The sequence below is a fragment of the Odocoileus virginianus genome, chromosome 16 (assembly GCF_023699985.2).
Source record: "Odocoileus virginianus isolate 20LAN1187 ecotype Illinois chromosome 16, Ovbor_1.2, whole genome shotgun sequence".
NCBI classification, from domain to species: domain Eukaryota; kingdom Metazoa; phylum Chordata; class Mammalia; order Artiodactyla; family Cervidae; genus Odocoileus; species Odocoileus virginianus.
This window is the reverse complement of record NC_069689.1, coordinates 52,455,114-52,468,687: the sequence shown is the minus strand read 5'-3', so window position 1 is coordinate 52,468,687 and position 13,574 is coordinate 52,455,114. Positions and strand designations below refer to the sequence as shown.

Genomic DNA, 13,574 nt, shown 5'->3' with positions numbered 1-13,574 from the left:
ACTGGTTGGATCTCCTTGCAGTCCAAGGGACTCTCAAGAGTCTTCTCCAACACTGCAGCTCAAAAGCATCAATTTTTCAGTGTTCAGCTTTCTTTATAGTCCAACTCTCACATCCATACATGACTACTGGAAAAACCATAGCTTTGACCAGATGGACCTTTGTCAGCAAAGTAATGTCTCTGTTTTTTAATATGCTGTCTAGGTTGGTTATCGCTTTTCTTCCAAGGAGCAAGTGTCTTTTAATTTAATGGCTTCAGTCACCATCTGAAGTGATTTTGGAGCCCAAGAAAATAAAGTCTCTCACTGTTTCCACTGTTTCCCCATCTATTTGCCATGAAGTGATGGGACTGGATGCTGTGATCTTAGTTTTCTGAATGTTGAGTTTTAAGCCAAGTTTTTCACTCTGCAAGAAGTTCTTTAGTTCTTCACTTTCTGCCAAAAAGTGGTGTCATCTGCATAACTGAGGTTATTGATATTTCTCCCAGCAATCTTGATTCCAGCTTGTGCTTCATCCAACCTGACATTTCGCATGAGGTACTCTGCATATAATTTAAATAAGCAGGGTGACAATGTACAGTCTTGACATACTCCTTTCCCAATTTGGAACCAATCTGTTGTCCCATGTCCAGTTCTAACTGTTTCTTCTTGACCTGCATACAGATTTCTCAGGAGGCAGGTCAAGTGGTCTGGTATTCCCATCTCTTTAAGAATTCTCCACTGTTTGTTGTGATCCACACAGTTAAAGGCTTTGGCATAGTCAGTAAAGCAGAAGTAGATGTTTTGCTGGAACTCTCTTGCTTTTTGATGATACAACAGATGTTGGCAATTTGATCTCTGGTTCCTCTGCCTTCTCTAAATCCAGCTTGAACATCTGGAATTTCAATCCCCAGTCCCCAGGCAAACAAGAGCTAGCTGCTCTGTCCACACATAGAGGGAGTCAGTGTCTGTTCTTGGGGGTACACAGGCATTTGCATCAGGAAGGCAGGAAATATCTCTGGGGGTTAGATGAGCCGAGGCTGGCAATGACATGCAGACATAGCTGAGAGGCTCCTTTAGATGCAAGGCCTGGAGCACACAGTGCCTGAGATGGTAGCTCCTTGGGAAACAGATTAGATTACTGAGGCTGGTGGGTGTCCAGGCAAAATATAGAGGGATGTCAGAGAGATGTCTCACCGCAGGTACTGAAACACCTGTGTATGTGGCTTGGGCTGGTCCACCTGCAGATGGGGCCTCGGGATCACTAGGGCAATTCTGCAGGTGTTAGGGCGTTTCTTTTACTCTCCTGTTTACCCATCAGATGAACCATCCCAATTTCCTTTTTTTCCCATTAATATTACACATTAACTGTTGTTAAATTGGATTACAATGGCTTCACAATGTTGTATTAGTTTCTGGTGTACAAAGCATGAATCAGCTGTATGTTTACATGTATCCCCGCCTTCCTGGGCCTCCCTTCTCCCCCATCCCACCTCTCTGGGTCACTGCAGAGCACCAAGCTGGGCTCCCTGTGATGTATAGCAGCTTCCCCCCCAGCCATCTGCTTTACAGATGGGAATGTAAATATGTCAGCGCTACTCTTTCAACTCAACCCACCCTCTCCTTCCCCTGCTGGGTCCCCACGTCCATTCTCTACATCTGTGTCTCTATTCCTGCCCTGCAAATAGGTTCATCTGTACAATGTTTCTAGATTCCATGTACACGAGTTAATACACAATATTTGTTTTTCTCTTTCTGACTTACTTCACTCAGTGTGACAGACTCTAAGTTCATCCACATCACTAAAAATGACCCAATTTCATTCCTTCTTATGACTGAGTAATATTTCATTGTTTCTATGTACCACATCTTCCTTATCCATTCACTTGTTAATGGACATTTAGGTTGCTTCCTGTGTCCTGGCTATTGTAAATAGTGAGGCAATGAATAGTAGGGTACACGTTTCTTTTTGAATTATGGATTTCTCAGAGTACACAGCCAGTAGTGGGATTGCTGGGTCATACGGTAGCTCTATTTTTATTTTTAAGGAACCTCCTCCATACCGTTCTCCATAGTGGTTGTATCAATTTACATTCCCATCAATAGTGCAAGAGGTTGTCAGAAATCCTAATTTCTGACAGCTCTTCCTTCTGTAGCATTACAACCCTCGTCACACCGACAGAGCTCTCTCTGGCCATTGTCTGTGGCTGTATTCCAGATGCCATCATACTGGTAGAGAATACACCAAAAACATTACTTCCTGTGCCTGGCATCCTAGAGAAGAGTTTCCTGGGATTTTTGTCAGCTTTTTAAGCAAATATACAAGGGTTATATTTAAATTAATGCACTGTGTCCCAAGGATTAACCACTTATGTGTGGTATGTAATTGACCTTACTTATGGATATAGTCTTTCAGGCTATCATCAAGTAAATTTTTGCATTTTTATAATCACAATATTAAAGACTAGAAAATGTATTCCCAGATAGCAATGCTGTGAGTGACATGCATTTTCTATCTCATTACCAGGAGGGGTCATTAGATAATCTTCTGATGGCTTTGGGTAAATCTATTTCTTGAAACTGTTCTCCTGGGATAAACAGATAAAGTCGTCATTTTGTTCACTGTGGTGTCTCTAACTCTCAAGATGACTGATGGGCCATAATGGTATTCCATGGGGATAGGATGCATTGACTGTGGGGTTGGCTTTCGGTTTCCTTAGCAACCTTTTCCTAGGGACACCATGGCAGCCACATTTATTCAAAGTTAAGATTCTAAAAAAAAAAAAAAAGAAAATACAGTTTTTCTATTGAGATTTTATATACCTAAATTAACTTTGCTCAAGAGACATGCATTTTGCATTGCTATCATTTTTTAGTTTGTGTGTTATTTCTCATTAGAATAGCAAATTCTGCCCTCAGAGGAGAATTGACTGGGAGGGGAGAGTGCTGAGGGTAGACGAGATTAGAAAGGCTTAATAACCTGAGTCCCAAAGAGGAAGTGGTTTTCTCTCAGCTCCATTTTCCAATAATACCCTGAGGGAAACTAGCTTAGAGTCTAAGCAAACGCTGTCAAATACACGGTCTCCTTAGCACCATGTTATTCAATCTGAGTAGAAATAACATTGTCTTTCCAATTGTTTTTACCAAAAAAAGCTGGCCTCTGTGGGAAATATGTTACCATTTCCTAAACCAGAGTTCCCTAAGCTTGGTGCCATTTGTATTTGTATTTTGGTCTAGGTGATTCTTTGTTGGGAGGGAGGTTGCCTTATGTATTATAGAATATTTAGTATTTAATATTTAGTATTAATATTCCAGATCTCTAACCAGTAGATGCTAGCACATCCTTTCTCCCACTGTAACAATTAAAAATCTCTGGATATTGCCAAATATTTCCTGGGGTGGGGCAAATAGCCGCCCTTTACTTGAGATCTATTGTTCAAAACAAAGGTGTCGTGTGAGCCTATGAATACCTCTGCCACTCTTCCTTATCTGTCCTTACTTTCCATGTCCAGAATGTTGATTAAAAGGAGCTATGTTGTATTTACACATTGTTTTACAAGTATGTAACGTTATAACATCATTGTCCTGGTTACCCTTGAGAAGAGATGATTGGATTCATCTTCTGACCTCAGTGTTTCTCATCTCTGTCAGATTATCTACTCACATTACAGTTTGTATTTCTTACACGGCATGTCAGAGGGAAGACTGCCAACAGTTCCCAGCCCCCAAATATGAAAACTGAAAGCATAATAAGGGACTTCCATGGTGGCGCAGTGGTTAAGACTCCACGATTCCAAGGGGGCATGGGTTCGATCCCTGGCTGGGGAACAAAGATCCCACATGCTACGCAGTATGGTCAAAGCACAAATAAATAAAATAAAAGAATAATAAAATAAAATAAGGCTAAAGAAAGAGTCATAGAGAAGTCTACTATGAATTTCATAGGACACAGTTTTATAGAATATTGATCCTACTTGGCCCTATGATTAGCCACAAAGCTAGACATATATGGCAGAGGGGGGATTTATATAACATGTTTAAGCACTAGAAGATTTCACAAGAATTTTTTTCCAACAAGGTCTACTAGAACAAAAATTCTTAATCAATAAAAGAATATGTGCAGCCCCTTACACTTCCATATGACCAAAGCCACATTTTAGATTAAAGATATTCCACTGTAAATCCTTTACATGGAGAAACATTTTTGTTTGATCTCAAAAAAGTTAGACTTATCAAAAGTTTTTCTAGATTCTCCCCAATGCAGTCAGAATTGACCTATGCTGGAACTGAGGTAACGCTTGAAAACTCTGACATGAGCTAGCGCCAGCATCTGCCATGATGCACCCTGGCACATATTCAGCAGTTGTTGGGTTTTGTTGGAACTGGTTTCAATCTTAGAGATGAGGTCTGTGTGTCAAGGAAGATGGAAAGATCATGAAGTTTTGCATCTGGTAGACTTGAGTCTTAAACCCAACACTGGCTATGGGATTTCAGGCACCTTATTTAACTGTTTGCACTTCAGTTTCTGGAAAGTAAGAGTGTAATTCAAGCTTTGTCAGGTCATCACGGGAACTAGAATATACACAGATCCCTGAGCCCCTCCCCTGTGGGATGGTCACTCCACGCTGACAACATGTCTAATTCACAAGGCCTCAAGCTAACACATCTAGGCCCTTACCAAGTAGATGACTGGAGCCTTCATGTTTCTTTGAAAAACAACAGATTACCATCTACCTAAGGCAGACATTTCCTTCCCTGGTGGCTCAGCTGGTAAAGAATCTACCTGCCATTCAGGAGCCCTGGGTCCTATCCCTAGGTCAGGGAGATCCACCGGAAGAGGAAATGGTAACCCACTCCAGTATCCTTGCCTGGGAAATCCCATGGACAGAGGAGCCTGGTGGGTTATAGTCCACAGGGTTGCAAAAGAGTCAGACAAGACGGAGCGACTAATTCACGAGCACTCATGAGGGGTTTCCAGAGGGCAACGTCAGCCTGGCTAGGAGCCTACTGAAACAATGGTCCCTGGTCCATTTGCTAGGGATTCTGATTCAGTGGTCATCTCAATGACTTGGGAGCTGAACCTTAGAAATCTCTTCAGGAGGTGGTAATATGGGAAACTTTCGCTTTATGAAACATGGGAGTTTTCCCTTTATGAAAACCCACTAATTGGTTCACTTTTCTGCATGTATGTACATCGTATGATACCTCTTTAAAAGTTTAATTAAAATAAAAGATTTCCCCAGGTGATTCTAATACACAGCCAGGATTGAGAGCCACTGGTTTGTATCTTATCCAAGCTCTTTTCTTTTTTTCCCAAGCTCTTTTAAAAGTAAAAAATGATATATATCGTTTCCTCATCTTTGATGAAAGACCTATTGGACCAATATGCTTGGCCAGTGGAATAGTCACTTCCCAGAGCTGCAAAATAACAAATCTTGACAATACATAAACAGCATCTGGTCTGAGATTTTCATTTCATAGTTGAGGAATCTGAGAGGAAAGGGACATGATTTCTGTAAGTGACCCAGTGAGGAGTTGGCAAATTAGACAGGTGTCCAGATGACCATTCCCATCCTGCCTCTATAAAATATAAGTTACACTTGAAAATGTACCCACCTTTCAAGCACAGTACCAGATACACAAAAATGTTGGCCTTGAAAAGCTGATATCTCATTCGTGATGGAGAGCTTTGACCAGGACCAAATGCCTGGAGATAAAGTAATGAATCTTGCCTTCCTTTTAGCATCTTATACTGGCCCACATGTTTTCTTTTCCTTAAAACTTCAAGGAATATAGAGAAAACTCTAATTTTAAAAGATACATGCATCCCAGTGTTCATCACAGCCCTATTTACAATACCCAAGACATAGAAGCAATCTAAATGTCCATCAACAGATGACTGGATAAAGAAGATGTGTTGCACATACACAATGCAATATTACTAAGCTGTTAAAAGAAATGAAATAATGCCATTTGCAGCAACATGGATGGACCTAGAAATTATCATATTTAGTGAAGCAAGTCAGACAAAGTCAAATATCATATGTTACTTACATGTGGACTCTAAAAAATCATACAAATGGACTATTTACAAAACAGAAATGGACTCACAGACCCAGAAAACAAATTTATGGTTACCAAAGGGGATAGCAGGGTGGGAGGCAGGAATAAATGAGGAATTTGCGATTAGTAGATACACGTTACTATATTGGGCTTCCCTGGTGGCGCAGTCAGTAAAGAATCCACCTGCAATGTGGGAGACCTGGGTTCGATCCCTGGGTTGGGAAGATCCCCTGGAGGAGGGCATGGAAACCCACTCCAGTATTCTGGAGGATCCCCATGGACAGAGGAGCCTGGCGGGCTGCAGTCCATGGGATCGCAAAGAGTCAGACATGACCAGGCAACCCGGCAACAAGCACACATGACTCTATGAGGGTGGTGCTTATTTTTACCCAGGTGGCACTAGTGGTAAAGAACCCGCCTGCCAATGCAGGCAGACGTAAAAGATGCGGGTTCAATCCCTGGGTCAGGACGACCTCCTAGAGGAGAGCATGGCAAGCCACTCCAGTATTCTTGCCTGGAAAATCCAATGGACAGAGGAGCCTGGTGGGCTACAGTCCATGGAGTCGCAAAGAGTCAGTCACGACTGAAATGACAGCACCCAGGCACACACTACTGTATATAAAATAAGTTAATAACAAATACGTACGGTATATCATGGGGAACTATACTCTATATCTTGTAATAACCCATAACTGAAAAGAATCTGAAAAAAATATGCAGATGTAAATATACGTATAACTGAATCACAAGGCTGTATACTTGAAACTAACACAACATTGTACATTAACTATACTTCAATTACAGAAAAAAAAAACCTCAAGGAATAAAAAGCCACAAGAATAAAATGCTATCAAGTTTCTAACAAAGCATTTTCATCTATGGCAACTGTCTTTCTGAAATCAGAATAAGACCCGTCAATTGCTGAACCCTCCCTGAACCTCAAACACTGAGAATGTGAATATGGACAATTAATTGCTCTTATTTCCACTCTGCTCAATTAGAAATTAAAAGCATTAATACTGTTGAGCCAAAGATTGCAGATTGTGCACAAAATGGCACATTTCTATTTTCCTTCTGTCAAGAGTGGTTAATTTTCTCCTGAGGAAGTCTCACTGTGGACTCTTCTATCCAGCATTGAATAACGGAAAGAAATTGCGTATTTCAAGTTTGGTAAGTATGGTATTTATTTGTAATTTCACTTAGGAGATGAACCAGTTAAGACTTACACAAGACGTCAATGTGTCTAAACACAGGGTGTCCAGAGGCAATTGCTGTGATTTTGAGTAGTGGTTTTGTTTCCAACTTGCCACTTTAACTTTACTTACTTATTTCAGTTGTGGATAAATTGGGTAAGCTAAGTTCACAATACTATAAGAACTTTTTCCCCAATGATGATGAATTAAAAAAAAAAAAAAGCAGCCAGAAGTACACTGGTAATGTCTTAGTAAGACAGGTGAAATATTAGTCTTGATCAGATAAAATCTTAGATTTTTTTTCAGGTAATGTAAATGTTGAAAAAATGAATTCATCACTCAGGAAGGCAAATTAAGGAAAAATATGCATACTGTGGGTAGGCAGATTGAGAGTAATAAGACTGAGTCTAAAGTGAAATAGTAAAATCAGTTTGATCCTCACAATAATTCTTCAAGGTTAGGATAATGTGCCCATTTTTCAGATGAGGAAACTAAGGTTCAGAAAAATTTCAGAACTGAGATTCACTCAGGTGTGCTTAAAGGCTGTGCACTTCTCATGCTTCCATAGTGGTTTGTTAGTGAAAAACATTCATGCATTCAAAAATACTGGTAGGGGACCTGATATAATAATGACTGAAAAAAGACACAGTCAGGCAAGGAAGTCAAGCAGCATGAGGAACAGCCAGAAAGTAAAATGGGTGTTGTGACAGGAGGAAGACAATGAAAATAAGTAACCAATGTAGTCTAGGAATAGAGGTCCCCAGAAAAGCACATATCTGTGGAATCTACAGGCTTCCCAGGTCGCACTAGTGGTAAAGAACCCACCTGCCAATGCAGGAGATAAAAGACACAGGCTCAATCCCTGGGTTGAGAAGATCCCCTGGAGGAGGGCATGGCAACCCACTCCAGTATTCTTGCCGGAAGAATCCATGGACAGAGGAGCCTGGTGGGCTATAGTCCATAGGGTTGCAAAGAGTTGGACATGATTGAAGCAATTTAGCATGCGTGTACTTGGAATTTACAGCAGAATTCGGAGGGAGGCATACACCATGACCTGCATTCTTAAACACATTTTACATGCACATCACTGAAATTTCACATCTTATTTTTATATACTCTTTCAGTAGATTGAATGATGGATCTCAAAAAGGTAGGTCAACACCCCAGAATTTGTGAATGTGACCTTATTTGGAGAAAGAGTCTTCAGAAGTGTAATCAAATTAAGGATCTTAGAGATGAAATCATCCTAAATTACATCCTGAATTATCCTAAATCTTACAAGTAGCCTTAGAGGAGAGGACAGAAAGAGGAGGAGAAGACTGCTATGTAAAGACAGAGGCGGGAGCTGCTTGGAGTCCCCTGGAAAAGGCAGGGAGGATTCTCCAGAGGGTCTCAGAAGAGATGTGACTCTTGATTTCTGATCCCCCTGAGTATGAGAGAATAAATTGGCTGTTGTAAGTCAACAAGGTTAAGGCAACATATTACAGCAGTCCTATACTCTCATGATTCCCATTTTACAGATGAAGAAACTGAGCCCAAAATGTGAAGTAGACTCCTCAGTTCGCAAAGTCATCAAGAAGTCAAGCGAGGTCTGGAACCTGACCACAGAGACAATACTTAGAACCCTACACCAATGCAACCTTCCTATCTCTGAAAATAAGGCCAGATTCCTCAGGCTGGCTGGGTGGCCCTTCTCAATGAGGCTCAATCCACCTTTCTGGACCCTGCTTTCAACATCGGCCAGCCCTCCCAGTCACCACACCCTGGGTTCTAATGGACCACTTATAAAGTATTTGTGGTGGTGTTGTTCAGTCACTCAGTTGTGTCCAACTATTTGTGACCCCATGGACTGCAGCACGCCAGGCTTTCCTGTTCCTCGTTATCTCCCAGAGCTTGTTCAAACTCATGTCCATTGAGTCAATGATGCCATCCCACTATCTCATCCTTTGTTGCCCCCTTCTCCTCCTGCCTTCCATCTTTCCCAGCATCAGGGTCTTTTCCAATGAGTCAGTTCTTCTCATCAGGTGGCCAAAGTATTGGAGCTTCAGCTTCAGCAGCAGTCCTTCCAATGAATGTTCAAGGTTGATTTCCTTTAGGATTGACTGGTTTGATCTCCTTGTAAAGTATACATCGATAATAGAAACAACTACCATGTATTGAATCTTACTGTGTACCAGGCACTGTCTTAAATTCTCTATATTCATTTTGTATTTCCTCCCCCAGAACCTATGCATCTCCTTTTACAAATGAGAACACTATGACTTGTAAGATCAGTGGGCAAATATTGGAAGTACAGGGCCTAGCTCAAAGGCTGCTTCCTCCATGGACCCCACTTCTAACTCTACCAATCCTTTATTCCTTCAATAAGTATCTAGTGAGCAAGTACTTTTCACCAGGCACTGAATTTGGAAAAGATTTCATGAAGAGGAAAAAAACCCAAGCCCCGCCTGCAAGGAGCTCACAGCCAGGCGGTAAAATAGACAAGGAACGTGTACAGTATACCACAAGGGGGGACAGGTATACTGCTCAGGATGCCAGGCAAATCCTGTTCGCTCCCTTGAAGTCCCCATGTGCCTCCTTCTCAGGTCTGTTTCCCACAGGAAGAGTTGATAGCTCTCAGGGCCCACTTGCCCCACCTGTTATAAAGTTATGTCCTGGAAGGCCCGCCTTTCTCCATCCTACATTCAGTGTTCACCTGACTTGGCTACCTGGAGTAGGCTGATGCCCCTAGACACGTCTCTCTAGCTCTCTCTTCTCTTCTAGACTTCTAAACATTTGCTCAGGCAATCTTGCCTCTTCCATGTGTTGCTCAGTGAAACCTATTGAGGGAAGAGCATCAGATTCCAAGAAGCAACTAGGGTCCTTTCACACTGGCCTAGGCCATCTGCTTCTGCCCAGATTTCCAGAGAGCTCAGCAGAGGTGTTTGGGCCACAATCTCAGCTCACAATCCTCGTAAAACAGTATCTTGGTTCCCCACTGACCGCTGTTCCTGGCACATGTCACTCCCTGGAAACACAGTTTGGTCTGTGATGCAAAAGAATCACACCACAACCCTACTTCCAGGCAGCATCACCAGCCTTTACAGGATGATCTATTAAATAAAACAGAAGCTATATCTCTTCCGTTCACGTGCACAACTATACAAAGCTCCAGAGGTGCACTCTCGAGGTTGAAGGCCCAGGGTTGGCCTTGCTCCCCGCAGGAGCCAATTGTGCCATTTGCCTGGTGAGAGGGACAGAGAGCAGTCACAGGCCTGGGACCTGGCGGCGGGGCTCTGCTCAGAGGGATGGTGGAGAGAGAAGACTCGCGAAGCTTGGCGCTCTGCCCAGTCTCTCCTTTCTGTAAGCGATTTTAATTAAATACTCCCACTATGATCTCAGCTTCCCTGGTGGCCTAGATGGTAAAGAATCTGCCTGAAATTCAGGAGACCAGGGTTCGATCGTGGAGGAGGGAATAGGTTAGGGTTCCCCGGAGGAGGGACTAGCTACCCACACCAGTATTCTTGCCTGGAGAATCCCATGGACAGAGGAGCCTGGAGGGCTACAGCCCATGGGGTCTCAGAGCGGGACACTGCTGAGCAACTAACATGCGGACTCAGCAGCGGCTCTAAAAGCCTGATGTATAGAGCATCACCAGTGGTGGTCAGACTGGAAGGCCCTGCTGGAGGCTGCCAATACCACCCCCCCCCCCCCGCCCCCAGCCTATGACAGCCTCAGTCTCCCTGCCCCAGCTGGACTCCCCGGGGGTTGGTTGGAGGCAGGCAAGCTGCGCATTGTCAAAGCCTCTTGGAAGAGACGCTTCCTTGGACTCCACTGGTCTTGGTTTTGAATTGTTTACCAAACTCCTATAGGGAAAGCTGCTTCATTCACCCCATTAAGCTTTCCTCCTTGTTTCTGCATAGCTGTGGCTGGAAGTTGACTTCGGAAAGAGCTCAGAAGCTGTGGGAGAAGACAGAAGAGGACAGCTCTCGAAGAGAGGAGACCTGGATTTACAGGCCACAGCACAGGGCAGTGGAAAGACACAGGCTCTGTACCCGGGCTCATGGGTGTTCTCATGCCAGTTCTTCTGGTTTTTACCAGGGCTAAGGACTCAACTTTCCTAGTCTCTGCCTTCTTACACACAAACCAATAAGAATAAGATCTAGTTTACAGGATGATCAAAAGGATTAATTGAGACAAAAATTGCACACACTGAGTCTTCAAAAACTGATAACTGTTTTGTCAAACATGTAATGTCCAATTAAAGGCTGAATAAACCACAGCCTATGGCATAGCTGTTGTTGTTTAGTCGCTAAGTTTTGTCTGACTCTTTTGTGACCTCCTGGTCTGTAGCCCACCAGGCCCCTCTGTCCATGGGATTCTCCAGGTAAGAATACTGGAGTGGGTTGCCATTTCCTCCTCCAGGGGATCTTCTTGAGCCAGGGATCAGACCTGGGTCTTCTGCATTGCAAGTGGATTTGTTACCATCTGAGTCATGTGGGAAGCCCCATGGCATAGCTGCCAAGAGAATGCAAGCATGATGAGCACTTACAATATTTCAGACATTGTACTATGTAATTTTCACAATTATGTGGGCACAGAAAAAAGTATTTTTCTTCTCCCTCTATTCAGGGAAAAGATTCAAGGGCTCCAAGACATGGCCACCGTCCCTTCTGCCTCAGCACTCCCTGCAATTAAATGATAGTGTTTGCCATCCTGGTTGTAGATTCAATTATTATTCAGCAAATCTTTACCCTATGGAAGGAGTTTTCCTCTGAAACCCACTAATGTTGAGCTTGGTCCTGTATTCTTTTGATCAAATGGCACATAGGCTGAAGCGATAGTGTCTGAGATCTGAGTCTAGACCTGAAGGGGTGTGCCTTGTTTCTGCTCATCATTCTGAAAAATTCTTACCTCCCTGGTAGATTCATAGGAAGTCACTACCCCTCACAGCTGGCCCCCAGTGAGGACACATGGGGGAGACTCACAGCCTGAAACAAGCAGCAAAACCAACCTGCAAACTTGTGAGCAAAGATAAACGCCTAGTGTTATATGCCAAGATTCTGTGGTGTTTATTACGCAGCAATAGCTGATTTATTGTTTCCCAGGGAACTGGATGGAAGGCTGGACATAAACCTCCCCTATTCTTGGATCCTCTAATCTATCTGGGAACGCTGCCACTTCCCTGTCCCAAGTATCCAACCAGGGAAGAAAATGACCACTATCCTTTCTGGAACAACTCTCAGACATTCTTTCCCTCCTCTCTGCCCATGTCAAGGTTAGAGAGAAGAGAAGACATTGGTTTAGCAGGGATTCTTCCCCCACTCTCCCCTCTTACACTTGAACATTTACCTTTTATATTCTCTGATTCCATTAGGAAAACGTGCCAGTGGGGCAAAGGTGGACATCTCTAGCAGCCAAGGTAAGAAAGTGTTGGTACTTCTGATTTAACTGGCTGCCCCGTGTTTTCACTTGTCAAATATAGCAACTATATTACTATAATTCAGGCATTGTGTACATGCTAAGGGTAGAGTGGCTATTGTTGTTTAGTCACTAAGTTGTGTCTGACTCTTTGCCACCCCGTGGACTGCAGGGGTCACGCTAGGCTCTCCTGTCTGTCACTATCTTCCAGAGTTTTCTCAAATTCATGCCCTTTAAGTTGGTGACGCTATCTAACCCTCTCAGGCCCTGCCTCCCTCTTCTCCTTTTGCCTCCAGTCTTTTCCAGCATCAGGGTCTTTTCCAACATGGATTTCTCTTAGCCAGTGCTTATCTGTCTACCCCCTTGCTGAGTGGCCGACTTTCCAATAGCAACAGCTAACTGCAGTTCTGTAGTGTGGTATTTTGGAGGATCATTTTGGGACCTAATGGCTGATTGATTCTATAAGCCTCCTTTCATAATAGAATAATTCCTTCTTAGTGAAAGAGATACATTCTGAATTTGAATTTGTTTTCTCTGCTAATGATACTTCTGCTAGCTACCTGTACATGTCATATTAAATATTATGTGTGTATTGAAATATCAGTCCCCTGGCTCAACTAAGGGACAAAATCTTCCTTGGAAGGGATGCAGCCTTGTAGAATAAAGGATATGCTCAGAATCAGTATCCAGTATACCATTTTATGACTCTCATAGTCATATTACAAGTGTCCATTGCAGGGGCTAGAGTTGGGAAGCATGTCATATAATTAAATCTGGTGACTCACTAGCAAAAATGTTGCTTTCCTGCCTGAATCTGTAGACTCCTATTAGTTTAGGAATTTGAATATCCAGTTACAGAATGCTCCCACCCCTGAATCCAACAATGATTTCATAGAATTGGAACCTAAGAATACCATCTGTCCACTTTGAGTTCCTCATGCC

The 13,574-nt window shown here is 42.9% G+C and overlaps 1 long non-coding RNA gene across 1 annotated transcript in view; it reads right to left on the bottom strand.

Annotated features, from left to right (window-relative positions):
- LOC139038629 (uncharacterized) overlaps window positions 1–12,217 on the bottom strand; it is a 30,773-nt gene extending 18,556 nt beyond the window's left edge. Inside the window, exon 1 of the long non-coding RNA XR_011491651.1 lies at window positions 12,126–12,217. This is a non-coding gene — a long non-coding RNA (uncharacterized lncRNA). The remainder of the gene's footprint in view (window positions 1–12,125) is intronic.
- Between the last annotated feature and the right edge of the window lie 1,357 nt (window positions 12,218–13,574).